The sequence below is a fragment of the Callorhinus ursinus genome, unplaced genomic scaffold, assembly GCF_003265705.2.
Source record: "Callorhinus ursinus isolate GAN/ISIS: 27379988/994484 unplaced genomic scaffold, GSC_fseal_2.0 scaffold3, whole genome shotgun sequence".
Taxonomy (NCBI): Eukaryota; Metazoa; Chordata; class Mammalia; order Carnivora; family Otariidae; genus Callorhinus; species Callorhinus ursinus.
This window is the reverse complement of record NW_027397065.1, coordinates 16,930,836-16,952,816: the sequence shown is the minus strand read 5'-3', so window position 1 is coordinate 16,952,816 and position 21,981 is coordinate 16,930,836. Positions and strand designations below refer to the sequence as shown.

The 21,981-nt window shown below is 38.9% G+C and overlaps 1 long non-coding RNA gene across 1 annotated transcript in view; it reads left to right on the top strand.

The window, feature by feature from the left end:
* The first annotated feature begins 336 nt into the window (after positions 1 to 336).
* The window catches only part of LOC141371366 (uncharacterized), a 35,673-nt gene continuing 14,028 nt past the window's right edge, over positions 337 to 21,981 (top strand). The window contains exon 1 of the long non-coding RNA XR_012376271.1: positions 337 to 437. This is a non-coding gene — a long non-coding RNA (uncharacterized lncRNA). The remainder of the gene's footprint in view (positions 438 to 21,981) is intronic.

Below are 21,981 nucleotides of genomic sequence, written 5' to 3'. Positions count from 1 at the left end.
AATTAAGGAGGGCACTTGTTATGAGCACCAGGTGTTGTATGGGACTGTTGAGTCACCTGAAATTATACTATACACCTGAAACTAATATTGCACTGTATGTTAAATAACTCGAATTTAAAGAAAAATTTTAAAAAATTAATTTGCAGAAGTCTACCTCTGCATGGAGAAGACTCTTGAGAGAATGTTATTCATTTTTTTCTAAATCTTAATCAATTTTAGACTTGCTGAATATCAGCCACAGGCAGGATGCACTGTGCAATGCACTAAATGCAGGCAAGCTACAGTCCTCAGCTCTCCTCCCTCCATTACTCTCCCCTCCGCAGGCACCTCCTCTACCTCCACCGCTGCAGTGGCCTCTTTACACTAGCATCTTCCAGCTGAGCTTTTAGCCCAGACTTGTCACCTGCCTCCAGATTCAGATAGGCAGCTGCTTATTGGTGAGTTTAACATACTTAAAGCTAAACATTCCCTCCCCCCATTTCTACCCATTTTCCTCTTCTAATATTTTCTATGTTAACAAATGGTATCATCATCCACCAAGTTACTAAGGCCAAAATGTAGTCATCTATTTTCCTCAGTCCCTACAAATAATCAAATGTCATTAGTTATAATGCTGAATACCTCTTGAATATGGAGATTTCTCTCCAATTCCTTTGCCACTGTAATAGTCTGAGATACTACAATACCACTGAAAGGTCCTTTGTGCTGGTCCCCCTGCCGCTACTACTCCATTTGCCCACAGAAGATGATTCAAAGACAGAGCCAGTAATATCCACCCCTTGTTTGTAATGCCATGCAATCTTCTGACAAATTCAAGACTCCTTAACCTCCTTTGCAAAGCCCTCCATTATCTAACCCCAAGTAACCTTCCCATCTCCCTCAGAAATCCATACATCAATCTCTAAGATTTAGTCCTAAACAAAACCAAATTGACTCTCATTTCCTCGTACTGTTTATTCTCTTTCTACACGTCAAGCCCCATCCCTTTAATTTGACACACTCTTGTTGATCACTTAAAACTCAGTATAAATATCATTCTCACTTTCCATCTTCTTTTCTTTTTAAGATTTTATTTATTTATTTGTCAGAGAGACAGAAAGCACAAGCCTGGGAAGCGGCAGGCAGATCTGGCAGAAGGAGAAGCAGACTCCCCGCTGAGCAGGGAGCCAGACTTGGGGCTCGATCCCAGGACCCTGGGATCATGACCTGAGCCAAAGGCAGACGCTTAACTGACTGAGCCACCTGGGCACACTTTCCATCTTCTATAATACATTATAAACCGGTAGGGGTTTGGGGCATTTTTTTTTTTTTTTAGCTAATGATAGGCAATTAACACAACCCCTCCTTTTTTTTCTGTGAAAACCATACCCAAATAAAACTTTTAAATAATCCCTAAGTTATTTTTAAACATAATAGGAAAAACATAAGTTCTTCCATTTATGGAAAGCTTACTATACTATGTATATTGCCAAGTGCTTTACATAAGCTACTTTATTTAGCCATTAGTTGTCTTCAGTGTTAATAGCATCTCATTTTACTGATGAGGACTCATAGGTTCTGTTAGTGATGAGTGAATCTGGGACTCAGAGACAGGAAATCTGATTTCTGAGCTTACACTAGCTCACAAGTTAGCTGTACTTACTCAGACAGGCCTTATGACAAAATAGCCCAAGGGAAAGGACAATAGCTGGGGCTGCAAAAGCCAGACATCACCCAGAGAGACAAAGGATTATAGGAGGTAGAGAGTCAGCAAAAAATTGGAGATAATGATGAAGAGGGAACCCTGCTAACTAGGTTACCAGAAACTCAGATGGGTCCCGATCCATGAGGTGGCCCTGGCTTCCCATTCCAACCTTTAGATGTCCTGGGTCTGAGACTGGCTATAATGGTACAGGTTCCTTTTGCCATGGGAGTTGAGCAATTTCTTAGCAGGACTGTCCACGTCTGAGGGACACTGCTTATGTGGCTAGAGCCAGATTCTCCACAGACAGCAGTGAGTCCATTCACCCTAACTCCCATCTTGATACTCACTTTCAAACAGGAAATGGCCTTCTTTGAGCCACCTCTCCCCCAAAACAACAAAAGAAAGTATGAAAGAAATATAAAGGCACCAATAACACCTGGCCAAACCAGAACTACTGATGACTCCAGGAAAACATATCTCCCAAATGAACTGACCAATTTAGACATATTAATGATGCATATATATGGCCCAGACATGTAGCTCACTCTGGACAGATTGACCACTCATGACAGGCTGACAACATAAGCATACCAACTGCTCTGGACATACTGACTTTTTTTCTCATAGTATCTGTCCTTGAGGCATGGATTGTTTGGCCATCAGGGATATGCTGAGCTTCCTAGACAGATTCACAGTTTCAGATATACCAACTAGTTGGGACTAATATATATTGCCTACTTGAGCCTGGTGCCTAGATTGACACCATCTGCTCTGTCCCAACTATCCATGGGCAATGAGTTCAGAAGGAGCAGCTTAGGTCATTTAGAATATCTAGGAGGCAACAGCACACCTTCATATTTTCCCCAAGTGAAACAGTTGTGTTTTTTATTGAACATTTCAGTCACTGACTTCACCACCTTCTATTAATCTCAGGAAAGCTATGCCTATTATCTCACAAATATAAACATTTATTTACATAATCACTTCTGAACTCAGTCTGTGAATTGCTATACTGTTAAACACATCATCTATTTTGAACTTTATCTAATATTTAAAGGGTGCATAAAAATTGGCTGCACCTCTGGTGCAGGATATTACAAGACTATTCCTTTGAAAGCAAATGTTTATATCTTCTAAAACCCAAATATCATGAACAGCTATGTTATGTTTTCAATAACCAGACTCATAAAGTCTTATACCTAGTGAAGATTATTAAGTGTTAAAATTAAAATAGAGTATATTCATAGTTTGTTAATAAATATTAAGATCTGCTGAAACAGTGTATTTTATGCTGGAAACAGGTATTTATTTGCTAAATCTCGCATGTCAGCACTGTATGCCTACGTCTTCAGGTTTTGCCAGGTATAAAATAGACAAAAACATCTGTTAAGTGAGTGAATCAAGCAACAGCTCTAATCTCAAGGAGTTTCTACAGCAGGTAGGAATATGAAAGAATGGAAATACAAGATAAGTGCCACAGTAGTGACACTAATATGTTAAAGAGAAGACAACACTGAAAGAAGTGGTATTGCAGATAAGAATGAACTTTAAGTCACATAATCTGATTTCAAAGCCCTGCTCTGTTACCAACTAATTAGATGACTTTGGGCATTTCTCTCTTGAGCCTTAGATTTCACATATTGAGATGGGTATAATCAAAGTCCATGACTTGCCATCACACTGCTACTTTAACAACTAAAGTAAGATTTGAGGGCTAGGGGGAATCATGAAAGAGTTTGAAGGAAAACTGGACTGTAAGGTGAGATTTTAAGAACAGGTACAATTGCAGATAAATGAAGAAAAAGGAAATGACTCTTGATTCTAGCTGTAGTGAAGAAAACAGTAGAGAAGAAAAGCACTTATGTGTAGGAAGTAGGTGCTCTCTGTAATATGGGGAAAGACAACTGTGCCTTTGAATAAATCAACAGTGAGGATTTGACTGTATTGCATATGGGATGAATCAAGGATAAGTGCCCTGTTTCTAGTTTGTGAATCAAGATGGAGAGTAATCCAATTCATCGAAGCAAAGAAAATGAGAAAAAGATCAGACTTGGAGAGTGGTAAATCAAGAGTTCTGTGCATGATAAGTTGAATTGCTATAGCTTTTTGACATTAACACAGAGTTCTTAAGGAATCTGTTGAGTATATTGAATGTATTGATCTGGAGCTAAAGGTTTTAATTAGAGAGGTGATTGGTATTCAGGAGGAGACTATAGAAGCAAACACACCAGGGAAGGGATATTCCACAAGCCTTGCATGATCAGAAAGTTCTGGATGCCAGAAATATTACATGGGATGTATATATGGAGTTTGTGGTTGGGGAGATGACCTTGGAACTAGAACCATAAAAGAGGTCTGCTGCTGAAGAAGTGGGTTAAAATTTTTTTCAACTTGGTTGTAGTATTTGAAGCCTTAGGAGTATATGAAAAGTATGAGGGAGAAAGCATACATAGAAAGAGAATGGAAACTTGGCAGAGGGCCTCATTTACGTAGCAGAAGGGAAAAGAGGAGCTGAAACAGGAAATGAAGAAAGCATGAATCAGTGGGAGAAAACACTAAGTACAACTTCACAGGAATTGAAGGATGAAAGTTTGAAGAAAGAGCCTGTGAACAGTTATAAGAGACACCAAGAAGAGACATACCCCATGAGATTGGCAATTTTACAACAATTGAAGGTAGTGATGGAGGCTACAGTCAGTTTGCCAGGAGTTGGTAAAATCTGTAGATATTTCTCAAAATAGTCATTGATTGTTTTCTGAAGAATCCAAAGTCTTTCTAAAAATCATTATTTCTTTGTTTCTGGATTCAACAGAAAAACAAAATATTTTCTTTTTATTTTTGCCACTGTAATGTATACATGTAAATATGTTCTAAATCTATATGATGTTAGTAATAGATGTTAACAATTCTCTGAATTAAATCAGGATAAGTATCCCCATTTCCAGCTGAATAGTCTAAGGTTAAAGGGACATCAAGTGACTTGTCATATTCGTTCCAGTAAATCAGAGACAAAACGGGTCTATCATTTTACATGAATAGCACTTGGAATGTTTTCCAATTTGCCTAAAAGAAGAGTTTCATTATCAGAACATTTTTCCACAGTTTATTTTTAAATAAATTACAGCAAAGAAAAACTGTGGTTTGTTAAGTATAACCACTAATAAAAAGTTGCTTCCAAAATTATTAAAATCATTCTTCTCTCCCTTAAATCAATGCTGACATAAGATTCAGAGATAATATTCCCTTTTTGTACTCTGGTACTGTGTAACTCAGAAAAAACACTTTCTCATTCAGTTCTCCTATATGAGTATTATATTTACAACCATGTACTTATATATATAAAGATGTATATATATGCATGGTTTATTTATATATACATGCATATATGTATAAATATGTATACATGTTTATATATGTATGTTTATATATGTGTATATATATGTTATATATATATATATATAATTACATGCAAGCAGAATTTTTTCAAAAAATAATTTAAGCCATAATTTATAGCTGTGGTAGGGAAAAACCTGTACTTCATTACCCAGGCTACTACACCTTAAAAAAAAAAAATAACAAAGGTAAGAATGCAAAAACAAAATATGTCATATGAGTTGACCTAATTTCCTCATTCCCATGCTTATCTCTGAATGAATAGTTGCCTAATTAAAAAAAAAAAAGCGAATTTCCTTCCACCCTGGGAATTTCTGCAGTATTTTAGAGGAGCAAAGCTCAGCTTTAAAAGAATTATCTTTGCATTTAGAGAACGTTTCAACCATTGAGTGTGTCCATCCTCATATGCATCCGTCAGGAACTACAGCAGTCCCCCTCTATCTGTGGTTTCTCTTTCTGCAGTCTCTCTGACCCTGGGCCAACCACAGTGGGAAAGCAGAGCATCAGAAGGTCAACAGTTGCCTCACACTATGTCACAGCAACTATGTTATTCACCTCACCTCACCTCATCACTTATAGTCTCACATCATCACAAGAAGAAGGGTGAATACAGTACAATATTTTGTGTGAGAGAACACGTTCACATAACTTTTATTACAGTATATTGTTATAACTGTTTTATTACTAGGAATTGCTGTTAATCTCTTACTGTGCCTAATTTATAAATTAAACTTTATCATAGGTATGTATATGTAGAAAAGAAACCCAGTATAAATAAGGTTCAGTACTCTCAGGCATCCACTGGGGGGCTTGGAATGTAAACCCCACAAATAAAGGGGGACTACTCTATCAAAATCTTTGGGCATTATCACCCTTTGGCGTCTACCTTCGCCCACATTGTCACTCTGTGTGCCTCAGGGAACATACAGAAGTAATCCTATCAGAGGAGTTACTTGAAGTGACAGCCTGTTCATTGCTATGAGAAGCCAAGCATTTGACTCCTGGCTCTTGCAATAATATTTCCTTTGTTAAAAAGCACTTTGCCAATTTTGAGATCAATCAAAAAAATACAGCTGTTGTAAAAAAGCAGTATTTTTTCTTTTTTTCAAATTTTTATTTAAATTCTAGTTAACATATAGTGTCATATTGATTTCAGGTGTAGAATTTAGTGATTCATCACTTACATGTAACACTCAGTGTTCAACACAAGTGCCCTCCTTCGTACCCATCACCCGTTTAGCTCATCCCCCATCCACCTCCCCTCCAGCAACCCTCAGTTTGTTCTCTATGGTTAAGAGTCTCTTATGGTTTGCTTCCCTCTCTTTTTTGTTTCCCCCTTCCCCTATGTTCATCTGTTTTGTTTCTTAAATTCCACATATGAGTGAAATCATATGGTATTTGTCTTTCTCTGACTGACTTATTTTGTTTAGCGTAATACACACTAGCTCCATCCATGTCATTGCAAATGGCAAGATTTCATTCTTTTGATGGCTGAGTAATATTGTATTTTATATCTATACCACATCTTCTTTATCCATTCATCAGTTGATGGACATTTGGGCTCTTTCCATAATTTGGGTATTGTTCATAATGCTGCTATAAATAGCGGGGTGTATGTGCCCCTTCGAATCAGTATTTTTGTATGCTATGGGTAAATACCTAGTAGTGCAATTGCTGGGTTGTAGGGTAGTTCTATTTTTAACTTTTTGAGGAAGCTCCACCCTGTTTTCCATAGTGGCTATACCAGTTTGCATTCCCACCAACAGTATAAGAGTGTTCCCTTTTCCCCATCTCCTCGCCAATACCTGTTGTTTCCTGTGTTGTTAATTTTAGGCATTCTGACTGGTAATTTTTTTTTATTTTTTTATTTTTTTATTTTTTTAAAGATTTTATTTATTTATTTGAGAGAGAGAGAATGAGAGATAGAGAGCACGAGAGGGAAGAGGGTCAGAGGGAGCAGCAGACTCCCCGCCGAGCAGGGAGCCCGATGTGGGACTCGATCCCGGGACTCCAGGATCATGACCTGAGCCGAAGGCAGTCGCTTAACCAACTGAGGCACCCAGGCGCCCTGGTAATTTTTTTTAAAGATTTATTTATTTGAGAGAGAGAGCATGCATGTGTGAAGGGAGCGGCAGCAGGAGAGAATCTTCAGACTCCCTGCTGAGCATGGAGCCTGAGGTGGGGCTTGATCTCATGACCCATCAGATCATGACCTGAGCAGAAAACCATGAATCGGAAGCTTAAGGGGGGCTTAACTGACTGGACCACCCAGGTGCCCCTGACAGGTAATTTTTATGTTGAATTTTCTTGGATCACTTTCCTGTTACAGCCCTGTTACATCTTCTATTCACCCAATTTCTCTGAAACTCTGTAATTTTTTGTTATACTTTCCCTCTTGGATACTCCTTCCCCCGCCCCCCTGCCATCTTCCTTTCCTTTGCAAACAACTGCCATCCTAATCCCTCACCTCACCACCATACACATTCCCTAAACTTTGATTAGCTGTGCCTTGTATCTAATTCTCAGGAACTTCCCTCATCATGTCTTTTGCCTAAGAGACAGGCCATAACATTAGGGAAAAAAAACTTTTCATCTGTTCCACATTTTTATGGTAAAATGTTCTACTATTGATTTCTAACATATTCTTGCAAACACAAAAGAAACTGTTTTATCACCATGATACAAATTACTTCTTTCCTATGGTAAAATTCACAGCTATTGAACTGGAACTTGTGGAGTTTCTGTTCCCTGTCTGGCTCCATCCCCTTACCTTGGCCTTATCTCAGAAGGCCAAGCTGATATTATTGTCTGTCTTGGAAGCTATGAGAATGGAAGTGCATATTTTGTCAAGACCATTAAAAAAAAATTTTCTATCTTAGGGTTATTGCAGTTCAAGTTTGGGGCTGATGTTTTTTAAACTAGCTTTCAATTTTCTCTCCATGTACTTTTTACTCTTTAAACTGCATGCGATATAAAGTGTAAGAGAAATAAGGAGAAATTATATTTCACACAAACGGCAATAAATGTAAAAGTATCATCCCCCCTAAGAGGTGGTCTTAGCATAAATGGATCCTAAAAATGTCTGGATACTTGTAAATGATGGAGCCATATCTAGCAGTAGAGAGAAGATGCAAGTGGCAGACCTTATTTTTAAGTTTGACTAAGGCAAACAAGCATATTCTCCATGATTTGACCCTCAGAATCCCTCTTGGCAGCAAGACACCAAGTGAGATGCCGGATGAAAATGGCCCTTCGTTGGCTACCCACTCTCACTGCCATGCCTTGGTGAAAATAGACTTGCCAAATCACTGCAGGAGAGTCATTTAATTCCATCCTGATCAAATTTTACAGGTCTGTCATTCAAATTGTTCCACATAGTCAGCTGCAGGACTTCATCAGGAAGGAATTCGTTCTGCTTGGGATCCTTAGTTAGCATTCAGGAACGACCTCTGGGATTAGCCAAGCCGAAACCTTTCGGCAGCAGGCACAGCCACGTTCAGACCGAACCTCTGCAGCTGACTTTTCTAACAAAACATTATCTTCTCTTTAATCAAGGGCTAAAGCACATGATTTCATTTTTCGCTTTCAGTAAATAATTGCACCATGAGCTGCACGTGGTGTCCAGAGAAGCTAAGAGCCACACCCTACTCTCCCCAGGTGAGACAGGTGCTTCTCTTCCAAAGCCACTCCTTACAAGTCCTCTAAGTTCTCTCAGCCTAGCTCTGCACTCAGAACATCAGGGAGGCCTTTAGAATCCTTTCTGCCAAGGGGAGATATTGAACCACACAACTCAAATTTGTGTGAAATATTCCAGTAGGAGCACGCCAGGGAAGTCTCTGCCTGACCAAACAAAGGCATTTCTACCCCACTTAGCAGCCAGAATCTGCTTTAGGTTAATTGCCCTGCTTATTGCAGGAAGCTCATTCCCCAGAGTCTCTAAGAGCCATAGCTTCTCTCCACTATGTAAAGCACTGGGCATATTTCCCTAGGTCTTGGTGGAGATTCTAAATGCCATCTTGAAGTTGCTTCAACAACACTCCCCCCCTTTTTTAAGCTCACTGACTGGCATCTCTCCTAGCTTAAGCAAGCATACAAGTAGAAAATTCTGATTTCTTGTTTCATGCATGGGTAGCTGTTTATTGTTATCATTTGCTGGTCCGCTAAGCTCTTCGATGACTTTAGAAGGCAAGTTAAGTATGCCAGCTCACAGCTGAGTACCTTGGCTGGCATGGAGCTGTGCTGGTTGAGAGCTTATTTGGAAGTCTGGTGTTTGTTCACAGTTTTGTGATGCTCTTACTTCTGCTTCAAAAACTGCAATTAATCAAGACATCTGACAAGTGCTCCAGGATTGCTTTATGACATCTAGTTGCCCAGAACCACCTGTGCCCCTGCCACCCCAAAGGGAGCACCATTCACTCACATTGCAGGAGATGCGTTATGATGATGATCCTTGTGGTGACTCCACTCATCAACTGTTGTTTCTTCCTAAACATTCATATTCTGTGCCTGATTCTTTTTGTGACAAACAGCCATCCATTAACTAGATATTAAAGGTGACCATTAGATCATTAGAAAGAGTAACAATGATAACAGTAAGTGCTGTTTATTCAATTTTCTTCTTTAATCTTTATAATAACTATGAAAGATAGGTACAACTACCCTTGTTTTATTAATGAGAAAGTAAAGCACAAGAAGTTAAAATGCAGCTGGGAAGAGTACAGTATTATTGGCAGAATATTTTCCTTGCTATTATTTCCACCTTCATCGCCCATACAAAGCAGTGTGTTCATCATCATAGCATGTGATTTGAGAGAGGGAGAAATTGCCAGTCTCTGGCTTTTGTGCACCCCCAAACTGAAGTTTAGTATTGTTAGTGTTTGAGGAAAAAAGCATGTTAGAAACTGTACCTTTGAAGGAGATATACCAAATTACAGAAGAAGAGGATAACTTACCCTCCAGATGAAAGAAAAATCCTGCTGGGTTAGGGATCTTTGTATGTGTGGTGGAAGGAGAACTAAAGACAAAAATGATGAAAGTGGTCCTGAAGGGAGCATCTTGCTTCCTGTGAGCAACCTCAGGAAATATTAATCGTTAGCAATCTGTGCTCTACACGGAGCCATGGATAGCCTATGTGAGATTCCCACATCACAGGTAGGGAAAGATGACTCTGGAAGTAAAGTCTGAGTGGATAGATGAATGGGTTTGCATGACCAAGATGAGTATTCGATGCTTATTATGTAGTTATAGAACTAGTAATGATGATTTGAAGGGAAAGTGAACTTTAACCTGGCAACATCGAGTTTGTGGTGACAGCAGGGCATCGAGCATGAGACATCTAGAAAGCAAAGCAGAAACACAGTACAGAGAATGAGGAGAGGTCTGAAGTAGGGGCCTGACTTAAGACTTAAGCATCAAGAAGTGACAGTGAAGCTGTGAAATGTGATCATTTCAAAGGCATTTAATATAAGCTGTTGTCATGTGCCAGTCATTTTTATATTCCCAATTTCTTAAACAATCCTTAGAATATTACTGATTGGACTCATTGGACAAATGTATAAAAATAATAGATAAAGAGGGAAAGAAGCCAGATAAGAGGGGAGAAAAAACAGGAGCCTAACCTGCCAAAAAACCGAAAGGATTGAAATCTCCTTGAATATCAGGACAATCTTTAAATTGAAGGATACAGATTATTTTAGAGGTTTTAAACCTGGCTCTATATTCATATCACTTGGTGGGGGGGATTTAAAAAGATAATAAAAGAATGGTTGCTCAGACCACTTAAACCCAAATCTCTTGCAGTGGGGTACAGATAGCAGGATTTTAAAAATGCTGCTCCCCGTCTGATTCTAAGGTTCAGCCATCATCAAGAATCACTGGATTAGATGATCTGCATGATTTCTTAAATCACGAACATTCCAACTTACAGAAAACTTTTAAGTGCTTGCTATATTTTAAAAATACCTATTTTTGCTTTGATTTTTCCCAGACCTTCTCAGTCTGCCGCTTGCTTCAGCGCATCATTATCCTTCCAGTACCCAAAGTCATTTCTGACCCTCGTTTCCCCCTTACCCCCTGCATCCCACCAGACCACATCCCACTGATTCTTTCCCACAATTTATTCTTTCCTTTATATTTTCTATGCCACAGCTGTGGTTCGCCTCTACACTTTCTCTTGCTACAGCGTTACTTTGTTATATGATCTCTTTAAATTGAATTTCTTGTCTCTGCCATTTATTACTTTCTTTGCCACCAGACTTACCTTCTCAAACACATATCAGATTGTGGCACTGCCTAGCCAAGAAACCTTTATGGATTTCTATTGCTTAGAAGGTAGAGTCCAAACTCCTTAGGCTTGCATCCGAAGTCCTACATGACCTAACTTCACGGTCCCTCTCAAGCCTCCACCCGTGTACCCTCGCTCTCTCCCAGGGTTCTCACCTCCAGAATAGTCTGTGCTCAGGCTTCCCCACACCCATGAACTAACTTTGTTATCTCTTCATGCTTCCTTCACCCACCAAAATCTGAATTTTCAAAAAGAATTAGCACAAAACCACTTTCAGGAATATTTTTTTCCTTCCCGAGCCAGAATTAATTCTTCCTTTTGCTCTTCTCTCCTGTCACACAGTATCTATATTACAGCACTTAATACATTATGTCTTACTTTATGGTTAATTGCTTTCAACTTCTCTCTCCCACACTACATTGTGATTCCTCCGAGGCCAGCTGTCAAGCCTTAGCATCTTCATAACCCACATTTTATCTAGCACCATGCTTTATAATGAGTAAGTACTTAATATAGGCTTATGGCTCTGGCTTAAACTGAGTTGACTGGAACTATGCTATAAGTATTTTTACATAAAAATTAAAAAAAACTAAATAAATATGTCCTGGGAACCTAGTGAACACTTTCCCACAAGAAGCTGCAATGAACTTTAATATAACTAAGATGATTCAGTTTCTGTTTTAAATATTTATTATTGTTTTAATGCTTTTGAGAAAGTCTAATATACAAATCCATCGTTTTTTTTTTATTTGACCCTATTTATCTGTCAAACCAGAAGCAATTAAAAAATAATCCTGAGAGAAAGGGTAGTTCATCTAACAAAATTGCCTTTGTTCTTTCGGGATTTAAGGTAAATTGTGTTTGTGAAGTAATCAGTTTGGATTTAACCCATCTCTTTGTTAGCTAATGGATTTCTCTTTGTGTTTAATAATTAAGGTAGGGACTATTTCTGAATAACTGTGGGCTTAATTTTTTTTTAAATGACAGCTCTTAAAGTCTTCTTCCCCCCCCTTTTTATAAAATGAAAGTCAAAATTACTCTCATTGTGTTGCCTAGGTTGTTCCATGCATTAAGAAAACATTCTACCAGAAAAAAATAGTAAATGACTTTCCAAGACACACACCTTCTGCTTAACTAATGACCTGTTTAGAGGAACCCTAATCAGTTCTTGCTTCTCTAGGCATATAGATGATATAATGCATGGATGGAAGCTATAGTTACAGAATTCATTTTTTATTTTTCCAATGATTTACAGAAAACCACCTTTCTAACTTGTCTGCAAAAATACCTTATTAATGAGGCTCTCTAAAGCAAAATTATAACCTATATTAAGGAAAAAAAATCAAACAATGTCTGTTATTCTTCTCTGTGTGTTAGAGTCTCTTATTTGTTTTTCTGGGTTTTCTGTTATTTCTTCCAAGGACAATCATGCTGTTTGAATACAATATCCAAAAAGTAGCTTAGAGTTACTACCTGTGAATTAGTATGTATCTTTTATGGTGAGTCAAACATTCAAACATACCCTGCCATTTTAGAACAGAGATATGTTTTTTAATGAGAATTATAACTGACCATAGCAAATCATACAGGGTTTTTGCTATTGGTGGTAGCAGAGAGGATTCTTGAAATGTAATAATGTTTTGCCAGTGAGGGCATTATTGTTTCTGTAGCTAAATGATGCAAAGCAGAGACTATTGAAAGGCTGTATAAATAATTACACTTGCTCAGAGAGCTATTCTTGTAAAAGTCTACATTTTTAAAAAATTTTTTATTGTTATGTTAATCACCATACATTACATCATTAGTTTCTGTTGTAGTGTTCCATGATTCATTGTTTGTGCATAACACCCAGTGCTCCACGCAGAATGTGCCCTCTTTAATACCCATCACCAGGCTAACCCATCCCCCCACCCACCTCCCCTCTAGAACCCCCAGTTTGTTTTTCAGAGTCCATCGTCTTTCATGGTTCCTCTCCCCCTCCGAATTACTCCCCTTCATCTTCCCCTCCTGCTATCTTCTTCTTTTTCTTTTTTCTTAACATATGTTGCATTAATTGATCAGAAGTACAGATCTGTGATTCAACAGTCTTGCACAATTCACAGCGCTCACCATAGCACATAACCTCCCCAATGTCTATCACCCAGCCACCCCATCCCTCCCACCCCCCACCACTCCAGCAACCCTCAGTTTGTTTCCTGAGATTAAGAATTCCTCCTATCAGTGAGGTCATATGATACATGTCTTTCTCTGACTGACTTATTTCACTCAGCATAACACCCCCCAGTTCCATCCACGTCATTGCAAATGGCAAGATCTCATTCCTTTTTATGGCTGCATAATATTCCATGGTGTATATACACCACTTCTTCTTTATCCATTCATCTGTCGATGGACATCTTGGCTCTTTCCACAGTTTGGCTACTGTGGACACTGTTTCTATAAACATTGGGGTACACCTACCCCTTTGGATCCCTACATTAGTATCTTTGTGGTAAATAACCAGCAGTGCAATTGCTGGATCGTATGGTAGCTCTATTTTCAACTGTTTGAGAAACCTCCATACTGTTTTCCAGAGTGGTTGCACCAGCTTGCATTCCCACCAACAGTGTAGGAGGGTTCCCCTTTCTCCGCATCCCCGCCAACATCTGTCCTTTACTGACTTGTTAACTTTAGCCATTCTGACGGGTGTGAGGTGGTATCTCATTGAGGTTTTGATTTGGATTTCCCGGATGCCGAGCAATGTTGAGCACTTTTTCATGTGTCTGTTGGACATTTGGATGTCTTCTTTGGAAAAATGTCTGTTCATGGCTTCTGCCCATTTCTTGATTGGATTATTTGTTCTTTGGGTGTTGAGTTTGATAAGTTCTTTATAGATTTTGGATACTAGCCCTTTATCTGATATGTCATTTGCAAATATTTTCTCCCATTCTGTCGGTTGTCTTTTGGTTTTGTGGAATGTTTCTTTCGCTGTGCAAAAGCTTTTTATCTTGATGAAATCCCAATAGTTCATTTTTGCCCTGGCTTCCCTTGCCTTTGGCGATGTTTCTAGGAAGAAGTTGCTGCGGCTGAGGTCGAAGAGGTTGCTGCCTTTGTTTTCCTTTAGGATTTTGATGGACTCCTGTCTCACGTTTAGGTCTTTCAACCATTTGGAGTCTATTTGTGTGTGTGGTGTAAGGAAATAGTCCAGTTTCATTCTTCTGCATGGGACTGTCCAATTTTCCCAACACCATTTGTTGAAGAGACTGTCTTTTTTCCATTGGACATTCTTTCCTGCTTTGTCAAAGATGAGTTGACCATAGAGTTGAGGGTCCATTTCTGGGCTCTCGATTCTGTTCCATTGATCTATGTGTCTGTTTTTGTGCCAGTACCACACTGTCTTGATGATGACAGCTTTGTAATAGAGCTGGAGGTCCGGAATTGTGATGCTGCCAGCTTTGCTTTTCTTTTTCAAGATTCCTCTGGCTATTTGGGGTCTCTTCTGGTTCCATACAAATTTTAGGATTATTTGTTCCATTTCTTTGAAAAAGCTGGATGGTATTTTGATGGGGATTGCATTGAATGTATAGATTGCTCTAGGTAGCATTGACATCTTCATAATATTTGTTCTTCCAATCCATGAGCATGGAACGTTTTTCCATTTCTTTGTGTCTTCTTCAATTTCTTTCATGAGTATTTTATAGTTTTCTGAGTACAGCTCCTTTGCCTCTTTGGTTAAATTTATTCCTAGGTGTCTTATGGTTTTGGGTGCAATTGTAAATGGGATCAACTCCTTGGTTTGTCTCTCTTCTGTCTTGATGTTGGTGTATAGGAATGCCACTGATTTCTGTGCATTGATTTTATATCCTGCTACTTTACTGAATTCCTGTATGAATTCCAGCAGCTTTGGGGTGGAGTCTTTTGGGTTTTCCACATACAGTAGCATATCATCTGCAAAGAGTGAGAGTTTGAATTCCTCTTTGCCGATTTGCATGCCTTTGATTTCTTTTTGTTGTCTGATTGCTGTGGCTAGGACTTCTAATACTATGTTGAATAGCAGTGGTGAGAGTGGACGTCCCTGCCGCGTTCCTATCCTTAGCGGAAAAGCTCTCAGCTTTTGCCCATTGAGAATGATATTGGCTGTAGGTTTTTCATAGATGGCTTTTATGATATTGAGGTATGTACCCTCTATCCCTATACTCTGAAGAGTTTTGATCAAGAAAGGATGGTGTACTTTGTCAAAAGCTTTTTCTGCATCTACTGAGAGGATCATATGTTTCTTGTTCTTTCTTTTGTTAATGTATTGTATCACGTTGATTGATTTGTGGATGTTGAACCAACCTTGCAGCCCAGGGATAAATCTCACTTGGTCATAGTGAATAATCCTTTTAATGTACTGTTGGATCCTATTGGCTAGTATTTTGGTGAGAATTTTTGCATCCATGTTCATCAAGGATATTGGTCTGTAATTCTCCTTTTTGATGGGGTCTTTGTCTGGTTTTGGGATCAAGGTAATGGTGGCCTCATAAAAGGAGTTTGGAAGTTTTCCTTCCATTTCTATTTTTTGGGACAGTTTCAGGAGAATAGGTATTAATTCTTCTTTAAATGTCTGATAGAATTCCCCTGGGAAGCCATCTGGCCCTGGGCTTTTGTTTGTTGGGAGATTTTTGATGACTGCTTCAATTTCCTTAGTGGTTATAGGTCTGTTCAGGTTTTCTATTTCTTCCTGGTTCAATTTTGGTAGTTGATACATCTCTAGGAATGCACCCATTTCTTCCAGGTTATCTAATTTGCTGGCATAGAGTTGCTCATAATATGTTCTTATAATTGTTTGTATTTCTTTGGTGTTGGTTGTGATCTCTCCTCTTTCTTTCATGATTTTGTTGATTTGGGTCATTTCTCTTTTCTTTTTGATAAGTCTGGCCAGGGGTTTATCAATCTTGTTAATTCTTTCAAGAACCAGCTCCTAGTTTTGTTGATCTGTTCTACTGTTATTTTGGTTTCTATTTCATTGATTTCTGCTCTGATCTTCATTATTTCTCTTCTCCTGCTGGGTTTAGGCTTTATTTGCTGTTCTTTCTCCAGCTCCTTTAGGTGTAGGGTTAGGTTGTGTATTTGAGACCTTTCTTGTTTCTTAAGAAAGGTTTGTATTGCTATATACTTTCCTCTCAGGACTGCCTTTGCTGTATCCCGAAGATTTTGAACAGTTGTGTTTTCATTTTCATTGGTTTCCATGAATTTTTTTAATTCCTCTTTAATTTCCTGGTTGACCCATTCATTCTTTAGTAGGATGCTCTTTAGCCTCCATGTATTTGAGTTCTTTCTGACTTTCCTCTTGTGATTGAGTTCTATTTTCAAAGCATTGTGGTCTGAAAATATGCAGGGAATGATCCCAATCTTTTGGTACCAGTTGAGACCTGATTTGTGACCTAGGATGTGATCAATTCTGGAGAATGTTCCATGGGCACTAGAGAAGAAGGTGTATTCCGTTGCTTTGGGATGGAATGTTCTGAATATGTCTGTGAAGTCCATTTGGTGCAGTGTGTCATTTAAAGTCTTTATTTCCTTGTTGATCTTTTGCTTAGATGATCTGTCCATTTTAGTCAGGGTGGTGTTAAAGTCCCCCACTATTATTGTATTGTTGTCAATGTGTTTCTTCGCTTTTGTTAGTAATTGCCTTATATAATTGGCTGCTCCCATGTTAGGGGCATAGCTATTTACAATTGTTAGATCTTCTTGTTGGGCAGACCCTCTAAGTATGATATAGTGTCCTTCTTCATCTCCAATAGTGTTTGGTTTAAAATCTAATTTGTCTGATATAAGGATTGCCACCCCAGCTTTCTTTTGGCATGCATTCACATGGTGAATTTTTTTCCACCCCCTCACTTTCAATCTGAGGGTGTCTTTGGGTCTAAAATTAGTCTCTTGTAGACAGCATATCAATGGGTCTTGTTTATTAATCCAATCTGATAGCCTGTGTCTTTTGATTGGGGCATTTAGCCCATTTACATTCAGGGTTTCTATGGAAAGGTATGAATTTAGTGCCATTGTATTACCTGTAAGGTGACTGTTACTGTATATTGTCTGTGTTCCTTTCTGATTTATGCTGCTTTTAGGCTCTCTCTTTGCTTAGAGGACCCCTTTCAAGATTTCTTGGAGGGCTGGTTTCGTATTTGCAAATTCCTTTAGTTTTTGTTTGTCCTGGAAGCTTTTTATCTCTCCTTCAATTTTCAATGAGAGCCTCACTGGATATAGTATTCTTGGCCGCATATTCTTCTCGTTTAGTGCTCTGAAGATATCATGCCAGTCCTTTCTGGCCTGCCAGGTCTCTGTGGATAGGTCTGTTGCCAATCTAATATTTCTACCATTGTAGGTTACATATCTCTTCTCCCCACCTGCTTTCAGGATTTTCTCTTTGTCTCTGAGACTCGTAAGTTTTACTATTAGATGTCGGGGTATTGACCTAATTTATTGATTTTGAGAGGGGTTCTCTGTGCCTCCTGGATTTTGATGCCTGTTTCCTTCCCCACATTAGGGAAGTTCTCTGCTATAATTTGCTCCAATATACCTTCTGCCCCCCTCTCTCTTTTTTCTTCTTCTGGGATCCCAATTATTCTAATGTTGTTTTGTCTTATCGTATTGCTTATCTCTCAAATTCTGCCCTCGTGATCCTGTAGTTGTTTCTCTCTCTTTTTCTCAGCCTCTTTATTTTCCATCATTTGGTCTTCTATATCGCTGATTCTCTCTTCTGCCTCATTTATCCTAGCAGTTAGTGCCCCCATTTTTGATTGCACCTCATTAATAGCCTTTTTGATTTCGACTTGGTTAGATTTTAGTTCTTTTATTTCTCCAGAAAGCGTTTCTCTAATAACTTCCACGCTTTTTTCAAGCCCAGCTAGTATCTTTAAAGTCATGATTCTGAACTCTAGGTCTGACATCGTACTAATGTCCGTATTGAGTAGGTCCCTGCCTGACGGTACTACCTCTTGTTCTTTTTGCTGAGGTGATTTTTTTCATCTTGTCATTTTGCCCAGAGGAGAATAGATGAATGAGAGAACAAAATGCTAACAGGTTAACAATGTCCCCAGCAAATATACTCTATACAAATTAGAAAAGACCTGAAACCAGGGGAAAAGAAAGGAAAAGAAAGAAAAACAAAAGAAAAAAAAAAGAAAAATGTAAAAACAAAAACAAAAACAGAGCAATACAAAAAAAACAGAATATGATCAGATATGATCAGGCTAGTGCATAGATCAGTGCGACACACTAGATTGGGCATATTTTGGTCTGTTAGAAAAAAGTGCCTCCTAAAATTTTAAAGGAAGAAAGACTTATATATGTACAAAATAAGGGTTGATACAATGAAGGGATGGAAGATGACTGTAAAGATGAAAGTATAAAAGATTTTATAAAAGGAATTGATAAGATAAGATGTTGTTTGAAAAAAGAAAAGATTTAAAAAAAGAAAAAAAGGGAGAGAATGTGATCAGGCAGGAGACTAGAACAAAGGCATACACTAGTGATTTAGGGTATATTTTGATCTGTTAGAAGAAACTGTATCTCAAAATTTTAAAGGGAGAACAACTTATATATAATGTTATATATAATATTCTCCCTTTAAAGGGAGAATAACATATATGCCAAAAATAAGGGTAACTACTATGAAGGGATAAAATATGACTCTAAAAATGAAAAATAAATTTTTTTTTTTTAAAAGGGATTGATAAGATGTTGGTTGAAAAAGGGGAAAAGAAAAATTAAAAAAAAAGTTAAAAAAATTAACTTTGAAAAACTAATGAATCATGGTAAAAAAGCCATGAATTCTATGTGCAGTATTCCCCTAGCGCTGGAGTTCTCCCGTTCTCCTTGATCAGTAAACATGGTCTTGGCTTGCTGGCTGTTTGTGCTGATCTTCTGGGGGAGGGGCCTGTTGCAATGGTTCCCAAATGTCTTTGCCGGAGGCGGAATTGCCCCACCCTTGTTGGTCCAGGCTAAGCAAGCTGCTCAGCTTTGCTCTAGGGAGCTTTTGTTCCCTGCAAGCTCTCGGTACAGCTTTGGAGGACCAGGGCGAAAATTGTGGCCTCCCAATCTCCACCTGGAGGAGCCGAGAACTCGGGGCCCCGCTCCTCAGTGCGCCCCCAGAGAAAAGCAGTCACTCCCGTCTCCCCGGTCTCCGGCCGCACTGCGTGCTCACCCGGCCTGTGACCGAGCGTTTCTATCTCTGGCACCCGACCCCGTGTGGAGTCTCCAAACCCAGCAGATCCCTGCAGTGCGCTCCCGTGCTGCTCCTCCAGGGGGAAGAAGGGGAGTCTCTCCGGCTCTGCCCCTTGTTGGGTCCCTGCTGGAGGAGCAGTGGCCCGACTGGGTCGCGGATCACAGTTTATGGCAACCCCGAGCTGAGAGCCTGCACCTCGGCTCTGTCTCTGCAGCCATCTTCCCCGCTCCGATACCCGGGAGCTCTGCCGCACTCACGCACCCCCGGTCTTTCTGTGACCCCGAGGGTCCTGAGTCCACACTGTCCCGCGAGGGTTCCACCCCCAGCTTTGCCACTGGAGTGACGCCCCTCAGCGGAGCCGACTTCTAAAAGTTCCGATTTTGTGCTCCGCGGCTCTATCACTTGCCAGAAGCGGCCGACGGAGGCCCCCTCCCCCGCCGTCTATCCTCCCGAATATCGCCTCGGATTCACTTCTCCGCACGTCCTACCTTCCAGAAAGTGGTCGCTTCTCTGTTCAGAGAGTTGTTGCTACTCTCTTCTTCGATCTCCTGTTGAGTTCGTAGGTGTTCAGAATGGTTTGATCCCTATTCAGCTGAATTCCTGAGACCAGACGAAATCCAGGTCTCCTACTCCTCCGCCATCTTGCTCCGCCCCAAAAGTCTACATTTTTATATTAAAGAAAATAATGTAACCTCTATCCTTTGTGCCTGTATTTTTTTTTTTTTTTTTGGTGGTAAGGGGTTATTTGTTGTATGCTTGTCCACTAACGTGCTAAGAAACTACAAAATAGAAGTTGTATCAAGGGCATTTTCCTAATCTGTTCAGAGATGGATCACATATGTTTTCCTTATGTATTCACCTATTTCTGAACAACTTCATTAATATCTCTATCCCATCAAAGAACCCTTTTCATAATCATCCTAATATAAAACAGCACTCTTTCTCTATTATGTTGCCTGGCTTTATTTTTCTTCCTACCTTATCATTAGCTGATACTATATGTTTTTAAATTTATTTATTATTTATTCTCCCCCAAGAGGTAAGTTACATGGGAGGAGGACTTTAATCAGTGATGTTCACCACCAGATCCCTTGTACCTGGCACAGAGCTGGCTACAGCACAGGCCGACTATGTGGGGATCTGGATGAATGAATGCTATGGATTATTTTTAACACTAGAAAAAAATAACCATGAGTTTACCTAACTTGGTAAATCTATAAAGTGTCAACCTCCAAAAAGAAGATGGCAGTAGTCCAAGAAAACATTAACAAATAAGTGACATTTTAATATTGGAGATGGTAATACTTCTGCATAATTATTTAATTCAAAAGCATTACTTGGTGTCTATTCTGGTTATCTTCTGTGTTAGATTCTGGAGATACAAATGTGAAGAAAATATCTCCTTGAGACAATCATATTCTAATGAAGAAATAAGATCAGTAAATAATTTCAGCCCCATGATTAAAGAAAAGTAAAACAAAAACAAGAGAACTATAAGGTACGGTGGTAGAGCAGGAGGTGTGACTGCCTGTTTTGAGGAAGTCATTAGGGAACCATAACAGAGTAGGTGAGGTGGACCTAGAACTTATAGTTTCCTTTTCTACTTCCAGATCTCTTTCTGATGAGAGAAAAAAAAAAATACATTGAACAAAACGATAACAATTTTGCAAATTAATGAATGAAACCAAGGAAGCTGGAAGTGAGTATTGCCTCCACTAAGAGTTCATCCAGAGATTTAAAACCTTCCCTTAAAACTAATGAGTCTATCCATAGAGAAACATTGTAATCCTGATAAATACTACAATATTAAGTATATTTCTATATGACTACCACTTAGTCATTGAAAGTTTTAAAAATTGTGATCAGCTGAAACGAATTATGTTAATCAATAGAATTATTGCTAATATATAATGACCAAAGTTTCAAGCTGCCATCTACTCAATAAATAACTGGTTAAATCCTATATAACTTTCTGTATTTGGTCCAGACTGTGACCATGGCTGTCATTACAGGCAAATGGGTAGCCAGACACTTCAGAGATTCTATTTTTTCCATCTGTCTACTATGTATCCTTAGAAAAACAATAATACCTATGAATACTCTTCACTTGTACAAGGGAAAGAGGAAAGCAGTCCTCTCCTTTATAAAATGATTCTCCACAACAACCAGAACTCATTTAACTCCCATTATCTTATAGAAGAATATTATTTTAGCACCATCTTTGCTCTAGTACTGCATCTTGGCTAAACAACATATATTTAATCTAAAAACATTTAAAAGAACAAAAGTATGTCTTAGATTTCTTTGTTCTTTATGGTGAAAATAACTAGTTTCTCTGAAATTTTCTCTATTCAGACAATTATTGGTGTCTAATAGACCATATTCATTTTAATAATAAGGGATAGAAGATTAATTTCCAGGATCTTGTGG